Raw genomic sequence first — 14,006 nt, forward strand, 5'->3', positions numbered from 1 at the left:
CCTTTTGTCTCTCTGGGGAGTGAAGTTGGCAGATTTAGCCATCTCTGCCCAGATAGGGAAGGTAGAGAGACAAGGTGGGTGACGTCATAGTTTTTATTGGGCCGACGTCTGTTGGCGAGAGAGACAAGATTTCCAGCTACACAGACTCTTCTTCAGGTCTGTGCGGCTCCGCCACGTGCCTCTTTCACCTACAGAAGTTAGTCCGATTAAAGCTATCACCTCACCCACCTTGTATCTCTAATATCCCGGGACCAGCATAGCTACAACGACACTGCAAACGGGGAACTAACAGGAGAGAGGACCAGCGCCGATGACACAGAGGAAAAGGGAAAGCAGGAGATTATTCTTAATTTTAAAGATCTCCCCACATTACCAACCCCCTCAGAGATAAAACCCTTGACAGGTAAATCTCCCCAAAAATGCTGATAGGAGTGTTTGCTCCATCAGACACATCAGGCCTGCACTGAAATGACTTCGGACTGGCTGTATTTGTAATAACATTTCCAGACGTACCCCCTTTCTTGTGAATAATGTCACACCCCCTGTAAATGATCCTGTGGATCCCTTGGAAGGATCGAAGCCCTCAACGCGTTTGCTAATCTTAGTGAAAATTACTATTCTCTACTAACCGGCTTCTGTGAGTTCTAGCCACTTGCAAAGTGGAGATTCTTAGTACTCAGCTTTTAGAGGAATTTCCGGTGATGGTGAATCCACCACAACTGTTTCACCGCAGAAACTGTTGTGGTTTTTTTTTAATGAACGCTTTGAGCAATTTTCCCTTCCTCGGGGAAAGTTCCCTGCTCTCTCCATGGGGCGGGGGATTTCCCAGCCCTGCCTGTGACTGAGATGGTGGGATTGTGGCTGGCGCAGCGGGTTTTGAGTGGGGGACTCTGGTTGTTTCAGGGGCTGGTGACACCACTTCGAGGCAGCGGCTGTGTATTTCACCAAGGGGCAGGGGTTCTGCTGGACCCAGATCAGTGAGCCCCCTCGTCATGCAGGAGAACTATGAGAACGTGACCTCGCTGGGTAAGGATTCCTGCCCTGCTGGGTATTAGAAACTCTGGAGTCCTGGATCAGTTTCTGCTCAAAGTTCTTCTCTGGTCCCTTAGATTTCCCTTGTCCCAGGACGTCTGGAAAACAACTTTGTGTCAGAATCATTTTAAACCCCCTGGTCTCATTCAGTTCTGCTTCATCTCACCCAGGTCAGAATTATGCCCCCCCAGGTGTCATAGCCTCATGGCAGACGTCAGACATGGCTTCCCACCCACCCTGACTGACACCCGGTAGTTCCTCTGAGTTTTCAGATGGAATGAGGAGCCAGACTTGGTCCCTTCCTGGTTCTCCCTTGGGGAAGGTTTTTTCCATCTCCCCAGCAGTTATTTTGCTTCCCCCCCCCCCTTTTGCCATTCTCCTTTCTGAGGTTTTCATTCTCCCAGTGCAGGGAATGACTCATGTCTGGATGCTCTCTTTACCCCAGCAGGTGATGGGTCGGGGAGTGAGAACAAGGAGGGGTATCCTCTGCAGGAAGGTCCTGAGCAAATGCAACCACACAGGGAATTATCAGAGAGATCCGAAGGGAACATTTCCCATCGTCATGAGCAGAGAGACAGCTGTGACAGTCAGCACAGGCCAGAGAGGAAGCAGGGAAACCACCCAGAGAACAGACAGGATCAATGCACTAACCAGGGGGGAAATCTGAAAGAGCTTAATGAAGACTTGATGCAGTCGAGAATCTGCACCAAAGATAAACTGTATAAATGTGCTGAGTGTGAAAGAAGCTTCAATCGGAGTTCAAACCTGCTTGTACATCAGAGAGTCCACACGGGAGAGAAACCCTATAACTGCCCTGAGTGTGGGAAAAGATTCAGTGACAGCTCAGCCCTTACTAAACATCAGAGGATCCACACAGGAGAGATGCCCTATATCTGCTCTGACTGTGGAGAAAGGTTCAATCAGAGATCAAACCTTATTGTACATCGGAGAGTCCACACGGGAGAGAGACCTTATAGCTGCCCTGACTGTGGGAAACGGTTCACTCACTTCTCAAACCTCGTTAAACACCAGACAATCCATGCAGGAGAAAAACCACATAGATGCCCCAACTGTGGGAAAAATTTCAGGTGGAGCTCACAACTTATTAAACACCTTGTTTCACACCAGGGAGTTCACAGGGGAGAGGAACCCTATAGCTGCCCGGACTGTGGGAAATGCTTCAGTTATAGTTCACACCTTAATAGACATCAAATAATCCATACAGGAGAGAGACCTTATAAATGCTCCGACTGTGGGAAAAGCTTCAAGCTGAGCTCAATCCTTCTTGTACATCAGAGAATCCATACGGGGGAGAGACCCTATAACTGCCTTGAGTGTGGGAAAAGATTCTGTGACAGTTCAGGCCTTATTAGACATCGGAGAATCCATACCGGAGAGACACCCTATAAATGTTCTGTGTGTGGGAAAAGTTTCACTCGGAAATCACACCTTATTTCACATCAGAGAACCCACACAGGAGAGACACCCTATAAATGTTCAGTCTGTGGGAAAAGCTACAAGGCGAAGGTCTCTCTAATGTCCCACCAGAAACTCCACACGGGATAAAAGATGGCAGGAACTCTCCCTGTGGAGCAATGGGTCTGTGAACTTCCAAAGCAAAGTATAAATGTGATGCATTTGCAGAAGGTCTCGTTAGGGGCAGATTGTCTGGTTAGGGGCAGCAGGTGGGTGGATGGTTTGGGTTTCAGTGGTGGATGGTTGGTGGAGGCCAGAGAATGAGAGAACACTGGGTACAGGTGAGATCGATCATTTCAGGATCTGGGGGGAATGTAGACAATGAACTTTCAGCTAGGCTGGGCCTACTTATAAAATTAAGCTACCAAATTAATAAGTTGCATATTGCAGAGTATGTGAAATGGGGGCTGGAGTCCCTTCTGAAAAGGGGTGATTGTTTCTCATTGCAACACACCCATGCTGTCTTTCTATTCTCAACGTATGTCTGGTATTTCATTAAGATAACTGTTTATTAATTGCCTCCCTTGTCTGGACCATTTTCCCTAATGAATTTATCCTCTGGGAGTAACTCATCTATGCAGTAAACAGAAATGTGTTAAATGCAGGGCGTGCTAGACCTCCATGGCTCCAGATCTCTCAAAATACCTTATGATCAAAACCCATGGCTGGATGCCACCCCAGGTATTGCTCAATTTAATCACAACAACCCCAATACCCCTTTGTTTGAAGGGTGGAAAATTAAAACTAAACACCACATCTAGGTGGCTAGCATCCTTTTCACTAAGTAAAGCACATGGGTCTCTCCCTCTTGTATTGTTTTCTGGAATTCCTGTGTTTACTCATGTAAATTACCAAAATGCTTTGAAAAACATTGGATTTAAGAATATAAAAGAGAAGCAATGGAAATAAGCAAGGCAGGCAAGCTTCAAGAGTAAAGAATCACTCTTGACAAGAAACTGACAAGACCTGCCATCTTGCCCAGCTGCCTTCTGAGACCACGGATCCAGGCTCTCGTGGGAAGCTGCTAAGAAACCATCGCCGCCTCTTGCCTGCATTGGTGAGGATAATGGCTTTTGCCGCTAAAATATACTGGGCTTTTGGTTTGGGGGCTCATTTGATATGTTTATAAGTATAGTAATTAAAGGCTTTCTGTCATTATCGAACAAGAGTCGTGTCAATTCCTGAGCACACTAATAGCAGATCCCAGTCTGTGAGTTAACAGGGAACAGCGATGGGATTAGTGGGGAGACATTTCTGCAGGTTCCCCATATGTTTTCCAATGTAGAAACGAAGGTTCTCATACATAGCTGTAAAGGACTCAGGGATCTGATGTTTTCCAATGGAGAGAAGAGGTAAAAATGCCCCATTGCAGTTTGCATCTGAGTCGTCTCTGTAGCTCCTAAGGCCCCTAGATACAGGGGCGGGAGGACATAATTCAGGGAAGCAGTGAGCGCCCCTGCGCAGCCATAGAGATAAAGCAGGAAGAGCTGCCAATTTGCTGTGACAGGATATTAGAGCAGTTCACAGTTTATTGGAAGCCTGTGCGGATAGAATGGGGGAAATCTGGGAATTCCTGGTGGAGATTCCCCAGCGAGGAGGGGTTTTGTGCTGTTCATATGGGAGCAGTATGGTGTAATAGTAAGAGCAGAAGGAATTGGCTGGGAGTGAGGCTCAGAGATCACACAGAATTGGAGCAGCTGATCCGGAGAAGTTGGATACATGGATACATCCAAATGGGGAACAGCCCATCTCCTCCCTGGCAGGATCTCCAGTGTCTGTCCCCTCTCTCTGCTCTGTGCCCAGCTGTGAGAGGAATGCAGTGATTTCCCAGGCAGAATTGTGACATTTCCCAAGGACACGGAACAGCTGCAGGGCTCTCAGATGTCCTGGCTGGACTTCATCACAGGCATTTGCTTCCCATCCGATGCCTAGATCCTCCTCCCAGTTTCCTGGTGGTTTCTCTGATGCTCTAGCACCTTGTTGTGTTAACTGCATCAATGTCAAAGGGATAACGCTCCTTTTCCCAATACTCTGCTGTCCTGATCTCTATCCTAGATCCCAGCTCCATTGTGCTGGCTCTGTAGATGGGGTCCTGGGTCCCCCACACCATCAGCCCCACACCTCTTTTTATGTGGGGATCTCTGAGGCTAATCTTAATTCCCTACACTCCCACGCTCAACCCTAGAGACACAACCTCCCTTTGCCTCCCGAGTTATTGGGGCACAATTCATTCCTTGTTGTTTAAATAGAAGACATCCCAAGGGAAATAGGACAGTGAGACAGGAACATCCAGTTCCTTGCAACTCAGGGCGCTGGGCAACCACGCTGGGGATACCGGAGGAGGTATCTCCAGAGCCCTATAGAGAGGAACTTTCCCTTCTATGCTTATTGATTCATAGATACCAAGGTCAGAAGGGATCACTGGGTTCACCTAGTCTGACCTCCTGCATAACCCAGGCTAGAGAACTTCCCCCAAAGAATTCCTTTTAAACTAGAGCATCTCTTTTATGTGGGGGTGCCTTTGCTGCTGTATCCCATGGGAAACTCCTGGGATCATTTGCTGGTCCCTCTTCCCCCTCAGTCTCTTTCAGCTGCTCCTGTTTCACCTTCCATTGAAAAACTGGATGGTAGGCTATCCTTCCTCTCTCCTCCTTTACCTTTGACCTCTCCCCACCTCACTGCGTTATTCCCAGACCTCTGGATTATTTCTCTATCCTGGTGCCTGCTCCAGCCACGGAGCCCCGCTCCCCCAGAGTGACTGGAGGGCTGGGGCGAGTTTGACCCACAGATCCAGAAAGGTGGCCTTGCGCATCCAGAAGTTCTGCACCCACTGCTCATCACCCCCCACCTGCATTACGATGCGATCGCACCAGTTGGGGCTTGTTTCTCGGACTCACGTCTGGAGTGCCACCCGCAAGCTTGAGCTGATTGTTGCTTTGTCCCGTAGCACTTTGATCTGTTCTGCCTGGAATCGTCTCTCTCCCAGCCCATGACTATTCCTGCGGCTCTGCAAATACCGCAGGGTCGTGCGTCCTGGGCTTGGACCGCTCCTAAGAACAGTGCAGAGCTGTGCAGCAGGATGGCAGACAGCAAGGAGGGCCCACACGGGTTTGTGGGATTTAGGAAAAAAGGTGAGAAAATTATGGGATGTGTATAAAATTATGGGATGGTGAATATTGCATTATGGGAAGTTGATCCCATGTTCCCAGTCACCCCTGCCTGACCCATTTGGTGAGGGTGGTGTTGCACAAGTGGGATACCTACCCATGGTGCCCCACAGCTTAGATCAAAGCCCAGTTTTGTTTTAAACTTGATTTGCATTTTTCAGAATTGCAGGTAGCGGGTTTTGTTTCTCCCTCCACCCGGCGAGATTGCTTTATTTAGGCTTCCCCTCCCCGCCTGCCCTCACCCTCCCTTTCCATCCCAGTGGACTACAACTCCCATCATGCTACATGCCACTCCACCAATAGTGAGGGAGTTTCCTTGCCAGCTATGCTAAAACAAGGGCTGGTGGGTTCTGCGCTGATGCTGGGAGCAGGAGAGAGGAAAGGCCAATCAGAGACTGGCGATGCACCTTCAGGGGAAGGGTAACCAGACATCCCGATTTTATAGGGATAGTTCGATATTCGGGGCTTTGTCTTATACACACGCCTATTACCCCCCACCCCGTCCTGTTTTCTCACACTTGCTGTCAGGTCGCCCTAGCCCGGAAGAGGATCGAAGCTCCTAGGGGAGGGGATTGGAAGGGGCTGGTTCACAGAGGAATTGCTGCAGCTGTGTTGGTCTAACATCTGCAATTAAAATCCAGCTGCTCTGGGTTCTGTTGACCCCAGGTCCTGAGCCGGAGACTGCAGGTGAGAGCTGGGGCAAAGTGCTGGGGAGGAGAGACTGGGATCCTCTGTATAGAGCTGGGACAGGTGGAAAGCTCCAACTAAGGGCACAGGGTAATTAGTTTCCGCTGTCTGTTCTCCTCCAGTAGGTCTGTCTTTCGTCTGTGACTTGAGCTGGAGGGCACAGGGGGCTGAGTGGATGATGCGGGTAAAGCATTGAGAGATGGAAAGTCCGTTTAGAAAGGCAGAGCTGTGCTGTGGTTTTTGGTTAATTCGTTTTCCACAGAAGAGGGACACTTCCAAAAGCCCAGAACTGAAAGGCTGCATATAGTCCGACATGACTCTGAATTAGCACCCAAAATGTAGTCCTCAGCCAGGACCATTTATTGGGCAAAGAGCTGTGGATACCATTTGCACTGGGAGGTGGGGGGCAGAAGCGAGAAGAATGCCTGGAAAACAAGTGTGGGTGTAAATTCAAAGGCTGATCCTGGCTGAAGTGAGTAATAAAGTAATCAAGCGTTTTTTCAGCCTGGCAGAGTCTAAATCATCTGTCTGCAGGGGGAGAGCCTGGGGCGAATAACGGTATGAAATGAACTGGGGCTCTGTCTACACCGAGGGCGGCAAATTTGCTGCCGTCAGATCAATTTATTCGGTTTGATTGAGCGGAAATGGAGACCCGCTGCATTGATCCGGAAGTCGATTTAATAAAACCACCTCCGAAAAAAGAGAAGCGCTGTGTTGACGGGTACGCATTTCCCATCAGAGCAGTGTAGTGGAGATGGTGCGCAGAAGAGAATTTAGGAATTTACGTAGCTTGCGTAACTCCTGTCGACTGCCACCGAATTTACGGGTAAGTGTAGCCCAGGCCTAAGACACCTTCTGAAACCTCCCCAATTGCCTTTCTCACCCTCACAGGCTGCACAATTACGTCCATGTTTTGCTCCAGATCATCCCATCCTCCCAGGGGACAGGGAAGGGAAATGGCTGCGGTGGAAGAAGTTCAGGTAGGAGACTGTGCAGTAGCTGGCGGTGGGTTTGGTCTGCAGGGAATTCGTGGCGGGTGGAAGGTCCCCCCTGCGTGAAGACACAAACCCCTGGATGTGCTGATATCCGAGGCCTGTTGGCATTGCCAGCCGCTCAGCGCAGCCCCGAGCTGTATCTGGAAAGGGCTGGGCTTGAACCTGACGGGGGTTTAATCAGTCACTGCAGGGTCGCACACTCTCTCTCTCACTCAGGGAATAGCATCGGAAATTGCTGCTTGTGGACTATATAGACGGCAGCCGGGGGTGGCAGAGAGATTCCTCTGTCTGCTGCAATGTGGTGTGTGGGGAGGGGGTGTGTGGGAAGGTAACAGGGATGGGGGGCAGAACTGGGGGTCATGGGAGTTACAGATCCCCCAGCTCTGCTCTCAGAGCAGCTTTGTCCTTTACCCTCCATTTACTCATTACTCTTCCCCCATCCCCTTCCCCGATGACCCCAGAAGTTCACACCCCTCCCCTGAACCTGCTTTAATCCCCCCTCACCCCTTCTCCTGCCAGAGTCTAGATTTGCAGAGTTTGAGATGATTAAACCTAGTTAGAAACTGTCCCTCTTCTGCTCCCTCCACTTTCCCCACCATATTCTACCTCCCCGCCTCACTCCTTCCCCCACACCTCCACCGGCTCCCCTTCCAGTTCCCCTCCACCCCTGCAGCTGCTTCCCCCCAAACCCCACTCCTCACCCTGCAGGTCCCCCCAAAAGCCGTCCTCTAAGGCTGTATTCTGCCTGTTAGAATCCAGGCTGTACGATCTCGCCGGGCAGCTGGTTCAACCACTGCCCGCGAAGGGCACGCAACAGCAGGGGGCTCACAGAGAGTCCTCGACCCGCAGCACCCCGAGAAATATGGGAGATTTTCCAGCCCTCCCTCTCACGGGGTTGACCCACCACACATAGCACGTCCTCCTGCCAGCTCTGGGGATTAGCTCCTGCCAGGTGCTGTCCTCCTCTGGCGGTGTCTCTCCCATCATCCGGCAGAGCCCTCTCACTCCTGGAACCACAGTCTGTTCATGACTCAGCCCTCAAGCCAGGGCATCATACATGTTCCCCCCTTCCATGGCATCAAATCCCTCTAGACAATCCTGGGCTCTGGCAGTCTCCCTGCTCACTGCCCCGCCAGTTCCATTTCTTCAGTGGTTGATGGGGGGACTCGGGCCCACCCTTTACCCATTTCTTCAGTGGGACTCCGGCCCACCCTCTACCCTGGGTTCTGGCTCAGGGACCCCCTCATTGGCAGCCAAAGTCTGGCCTGCCCCACACTTCACTGTTTTTCCCCTGAGCCTTGCCTACCTCTCTAGCTCTCCCACTTCACTAGGTTTGCCAAACCAAACGCCCTCCTCCCAGGAAATGACTGCTGCCTGCCATGCTGCTACCCCTTCTATTGCCAGCTTCCTGTCTTATATAGGCCCTGCCTGTTCCTGCTCCAGTAAGCCTCTCTCTAATTAGCTGCATCCAGCCTAAAACTCCCCTGTTTGCAGCCTGATTAGATGATTGGGCCCACCTTGTCCAACTCCGCTCTTGCAGGTCCAGTGTGGGGAGCCTGCCTGTGACTGAACTGGTGGCATTCTGGCTGGGGGAACAGATTCTGAATGGGGAACTCTTGCTGTTTCAGGGGCCAGTGACCTTCGAGGAGGTGGCTGTATATTTCACGGAGGAGGAATGGGCTCTGCTGGACCTTGGTCAGAGAACCCTTTACAAGGACGTCATGCAGGAGAACTATCAAACCGTGATCTCACTGGGTAAGGACTCCTGTTCCCTTGGATATTAGAAGCAAGGGGATCTCTGAAAAACCCCAATTGGCCTCTACTCAGGATTTCAGGGGGATGAGCCCCATAATCCCCAGAACTCTTGAGAGACAGCCTGTCACCTCCATACCCCCTCCAGGGAAGAGGCAATTTGGAGACAGAGTGGGGATGTTTATCCACCCCATCCAAGGGAGTAGATGGGTGGTATGTTCCTCTTGTCTTTTTAAACATGGGCTTGTTCTCACCTACTTGGATTTCGGGTGTCCTGCTTTTCCCAGGCTCTGTTCCTGGAAAGGGCTCTGGTCTCAGATGGGTTATAAAGGAGAAAGAGGTTGAATGAAGTCTTATTCTATGCCAGATTCTTAAAATTCCTCAGTGTAGTGATCCCTGAATTGCCTGTAGGGGACACTGCACGTCTCCCAGATACCATCTAATCTTGCCAAAGTGTCTCCAGGAACATTTGCCTGTCTGCTGGCTTTATACAAGGTCACCCTCCCACCCAGCACATCTGGAAACATCTGTGTCTCTGAGTAACTATCAGACCCTGGTCTCACCTCTGTTTTTTTCCCTGGAGCAGGATTTCCCATTCCCAAACCCGAGGTCATCTCCCAGCTGGAAGGAGGGGAAGAACCATGGGTCACAGAGCTATGGGGCTGTGCGGAAAGGGAGATCCCGAGAAACACCAGGACAGGTGAGGAATGAGCTAAATGGATTCACAAACCATCCGTCATTGGCACAAACAGCTGGGATTCTCACAAAGAGTCCTTAAGCTCTCCACTTCCTGCCTCACCTCACCCAGGTCAGGACTGCCCCCGGCAGGTATTGTATCCTCACCGCGCACATCATTCATGGCCCAGTTTTTGGATCACTCCAACAGTTTTTCCTGTTTGCTTCCGCATTTGCCATCCCCCCCTTGTTAAGCTACCCTTTCTCCCCTGCACTGGGAAGGACTCATGTCTGGATACTCTCTCTGTCCCGGCAGGTGATGGGACGATGGGTGAGAACAAGGAGAAGAATCCTCAGCAAGAAGATTCTGAGCATGTGGAACTGCAGGGAACATTACTGGGAAGATCTGAAGGGGATGGTTCCCAGACTCTGGAGCAGGGAGATGCCTGTGAGAGTCAGTCCAGACCAGAGAGGCTGCTGGGAAACCACCAAGGGAAGAGACAGAATAAATCCACTCACCGAGCTGGAGGTTTGAATAACCTGAATGAAACTATGCTCCAACCGAGAACTTGCACGGAAGAGAAGCTGGATAAATATGCTGGACGTGGGAAAATTTTCAGTCGGAGACCAAGCCTGATGGTATATCGAGGAATCCACAAGGGAGAAAAAATCTATAAATGCCCCGAGTGTGGGAAAAGCTTCAGTCGTAGCTCAAACCTGATTGCACACGAGAAAGTCCATACAGGAGAGAGACCCTATAAATGCCACGATTGTGGGAAAAGCTTCAGTCGTAGCTCAAACCTCATTGCACATCAGAGAGTCCATACAGGAGAGAGACCCTATAAATGCCAAGAATGTGGGAAAAGCTTCAATTGCAGCTCTCATCTCATTGCACATAAGAGAGTCCATACCGGGGAGAGACCCTATAAATGCCACGATTGTGGGACAAGCTTCAGTTGCAGCTCACATCTCATTGCACATCAGAGAGTCCATACTGGGGAGAAGCCGTACAAATGCCTCGAATGTGGGAAAAGCTTCACTTGTAGCTCGCATCTCATTGCACATCAGAATGTCCATACAGGAGAGAGACCCTATAGATGCCTCGACTGCGGGAAAAGCTTCAGTGGTAGCTCAAACCTCATTGCACATCAAAGAGTCCATACTGGAGAGAGACCCTATAAATGCCCAGAGTGTGGGAAAAGCTTCAGTCGTAGCTCACATCTCATTGCACATCAGAGAGTGCATACGAGAGAGAGACCCTATAATGCGTCACATGCGGGGAAAGCTTCAGTTACAGCTCAGTCCCTATTAAACATCAGAGAACGAATATTCTAGAGAGACCCTATAAATGTTCTGTCTGTAGGAAAAGCTACAAGGCGTGGTTGCTCTAATGTCCCACCAGAAACTCTACACAGAATAGAAGGCGGTGGGAGCTCTCCATGGGAGCTAATGGGTCTGTGTCCTCATGAAGCACAGTAAATTGTGCTGCATTTGAGGGGGGTCTGGGTAGGGGCAGAAAGCAAGTGAATGGTTTGGGTTTCAGTCGGGGATGGTTGGTTTGGGCCGGGGAGGAGCGGTACTGGGGAGCTGGGTCGTTTCAGTATCTGGGGGCAGCAGGCGATGGGATTAGTTGGGTGACACTTCTATGGGTTTCACACACACTTTCCAATTTAGAGAAGACGTAAAAATACCAGGTCCCAGTTTGTGTCTGATGCCCCTCGGGATGAGAGTAGAGGGACTTTATTCAGGGAAGCAGCAATGGGGCCTTTGGGTCTGTAGTTATAAAGCGATAAGAGGTGCTGATCTGAAGTGACAGGACTTCACAGATGGTACTCAGTGTACTGAATATTTCTGGGCCCAGTGAGGTGGGCTGAAGATCAGGGAATGCGTGGGGGTGTTATCTGAGAGGTAGGATCTTTGCACTGTTGCTGTGTGGGCAGTATGGTGTAATAGTGAGAGCAGAGAGATTAGGAATTGGGATGGTTGGATTATCTTCTCCACTCTGGAAGGGGAATAGGATCTAAGGAGGAGCAACTATGAATCAGGACTCCTGGGTTCCGTTCCCAGCTCCACTCATGTTTACGTTTGTGACCGTATACAAATGGCCCTTCTCCTGGATCTCCCTGTTGGGAGACTGTTTTAGTGAGCCAAAGGGAAAGATTCCTTTGTCCCTGTTTGCAGACAGATGGTCCGCTTACATCATCACACACTGGGATGATTCTTGAAGTAACTGCCCTGGGAGGGTTTTTCTCCATTTTCTGGATGGTCGGGGAGAGGAGAGGGTGTTGTGTTTCTGGAATTTCCTGTTCTGGGAGAGTCTTTTTCTTGTTGACATTTTTACCTCTGTTGGTTTCTGGTTTTTCAAAGAAACGTTAATAAAATGTTTGCCGTGATTCTCTCATCAGGCTGCCTGGGCATCCCACACGTTTTCTGCATTCTTGAGCTCTAGGGGTGGTGGGGATTAAGTAGTAGGATTATAGAAGTATAGGACTGTTAAGTATTTAGGAGTGATGAGTATGTATTAGGTATATAAGTAAAGCATGGCCAAAACACAAGGCATACAGCCTGAGATTAGTAAGATTTTAGCTTAGCCATACTAAGCCATAGGCTTAAAAATGCTTGACATGTGTGGGTGACCTAGGACCATATGCCCCAACGGTCACAAGATGACTGTAAAAAGATGCCAATATGTGAGTGCAATAGACCGCAATGTATTGCCTGAGACCACATTGTAACATCTTTGATGTTTGTCTGGATCACAGGGTATACGTTGTGCGTGAATGCTAATAAGAACAAGAGAAACTAAAAACAACCCATGAAAAATGGGGCACCCCAATATTCATGGGGTGGGGAAATACAAATAAGAAAAAGAGGGTTGATGCCTTCATACATATGCATAAGGTGTTAGGTGTGGTCAGAATTACAATATAAACGAGGGTTCCCTGGTTGGGTAAAAGTGGGAAAACCCAAGGGATGACTCAGTAGGAACCATCCCTCCAAGGATGATCATCTATTGAGAGGTTCATCGGACCCTAGAACATCATTAAGAATGTAAGTAGAACTACAGTTCTAATTCTTGCATAGGTTTTTGCAAGATCTCTGTATGCCTGGGTACTTGTAATTTTACTTGTTGCTTTAATAAAACTTGTTGTACAGATAAGACGTTGGATCTGTAATTGTGTCTGTGGGCATTATCCTTGAACGTCATGTCTCCCTCAAGCCTCCAGATTTAAGAAAAGCACCAGAGACAATTTCATTCTGTTGAGCTTGAAACTGTAAAAACCCAAGCGGAACCCGTGGTGGTGTGAGGTTGTTCCTCCTTCGAGTTCAAAGATGACCATGACATCACTGAGTGGTTTGGTTTCTGTGGACATGTGAATCGGGCGAATTTGAGCTTTGAACTGTCTGTGGCACACTGAACAAGAGAAGAGTTACCGGATTAACAGCGGACATGCTGCTGTTATGATATTTACACTGCTAGCACTTCTGCTCTGCCTCAGTAATTCTCCTCTGCTCATGGACTGTGGCTCCAGTATGGATGAGACTTGGCCAGGGAGAACAAACCCTAGAGAGATCTTCCCAAAAGTCTGTGTCAATGTTTCCTACCTTTGCTTTTCTTTTCTTTCCCCTCTCGTATGTGTCTGTGTTTTATCTTCTAGGAAATGGGGCTGGACTTTAACAAGGAAAAACAACAGCTCCAGCCCATCTCAACTAACTTTTTAATACCATCTAACAGGCTTTCCAATGAGGGTTTTGTTTTTCCCTTCTAAAGACTGTCCAGCTAAAAGGGAAGGGCAGGAGGCCTGTTGTTAAAATGAAAGCCATCACTAACACTGGCCAATTCAAATGCTGTAATCTTTTCCTCTCCTCTTTTCAGTGTCCTTAATAAAGGTGTGAAAATGGTGTGTTTGGCCAGGTACTAACCAGACTGACATCTTTGTAACCCGAACATTGTATAATGCTGTTATACAATGACTGGGTCACATTGACAACTTTGACTTTTGGGGCCCATTTTATTATATCTGAATGAATACAGCCTAACTTTGTCTCTGCCTATGAAATATCTCCCTTTCCCCAACACTCTGCTGTCCCTTTCTCTGTTGCAGGCCCCACCTCCCATGCTCTGGACAGCAGATGGGGCCATGCAAGCCCCAAAAGTGTTAGGCTGCGAGAGGGAACCTGGCCCGATCAGGACTCGGGCCGTGTTTCCAGCCCGTCAGGA

General features: G+C 49.3%; 1 pseudogene; it reads left to right on the plus strand.

Moving 5' to 3' along the window:
* Positions 1-309: 309 nt before the first annotated feature.
* LOC137155640 (zinc finger protein 665-like) lies at positions 310-11,316 on the plus strand (annotated as a pseudogene).
* Positions 11,317-14,006: the final 2,690 nt, after the last annotated feature.

This window comes from Emydura macquarii, unplaced genomic scaffold (genome assembly GCF_026122565.2).
Source record: "Emydura macquarii macquarii isolate MOO-44397 ecotype Brisbane River unplaced genomic scaffold, CSIRO-AGI_Emac_v2 contig_1365, whole genome shotgun sequence".
Taxonomy (NCBI): domain Eukaryota; kingdom Metazoa; phylum Chordata; order Testudines; family Chelidae; genus Emydura; species Emydura macquarii.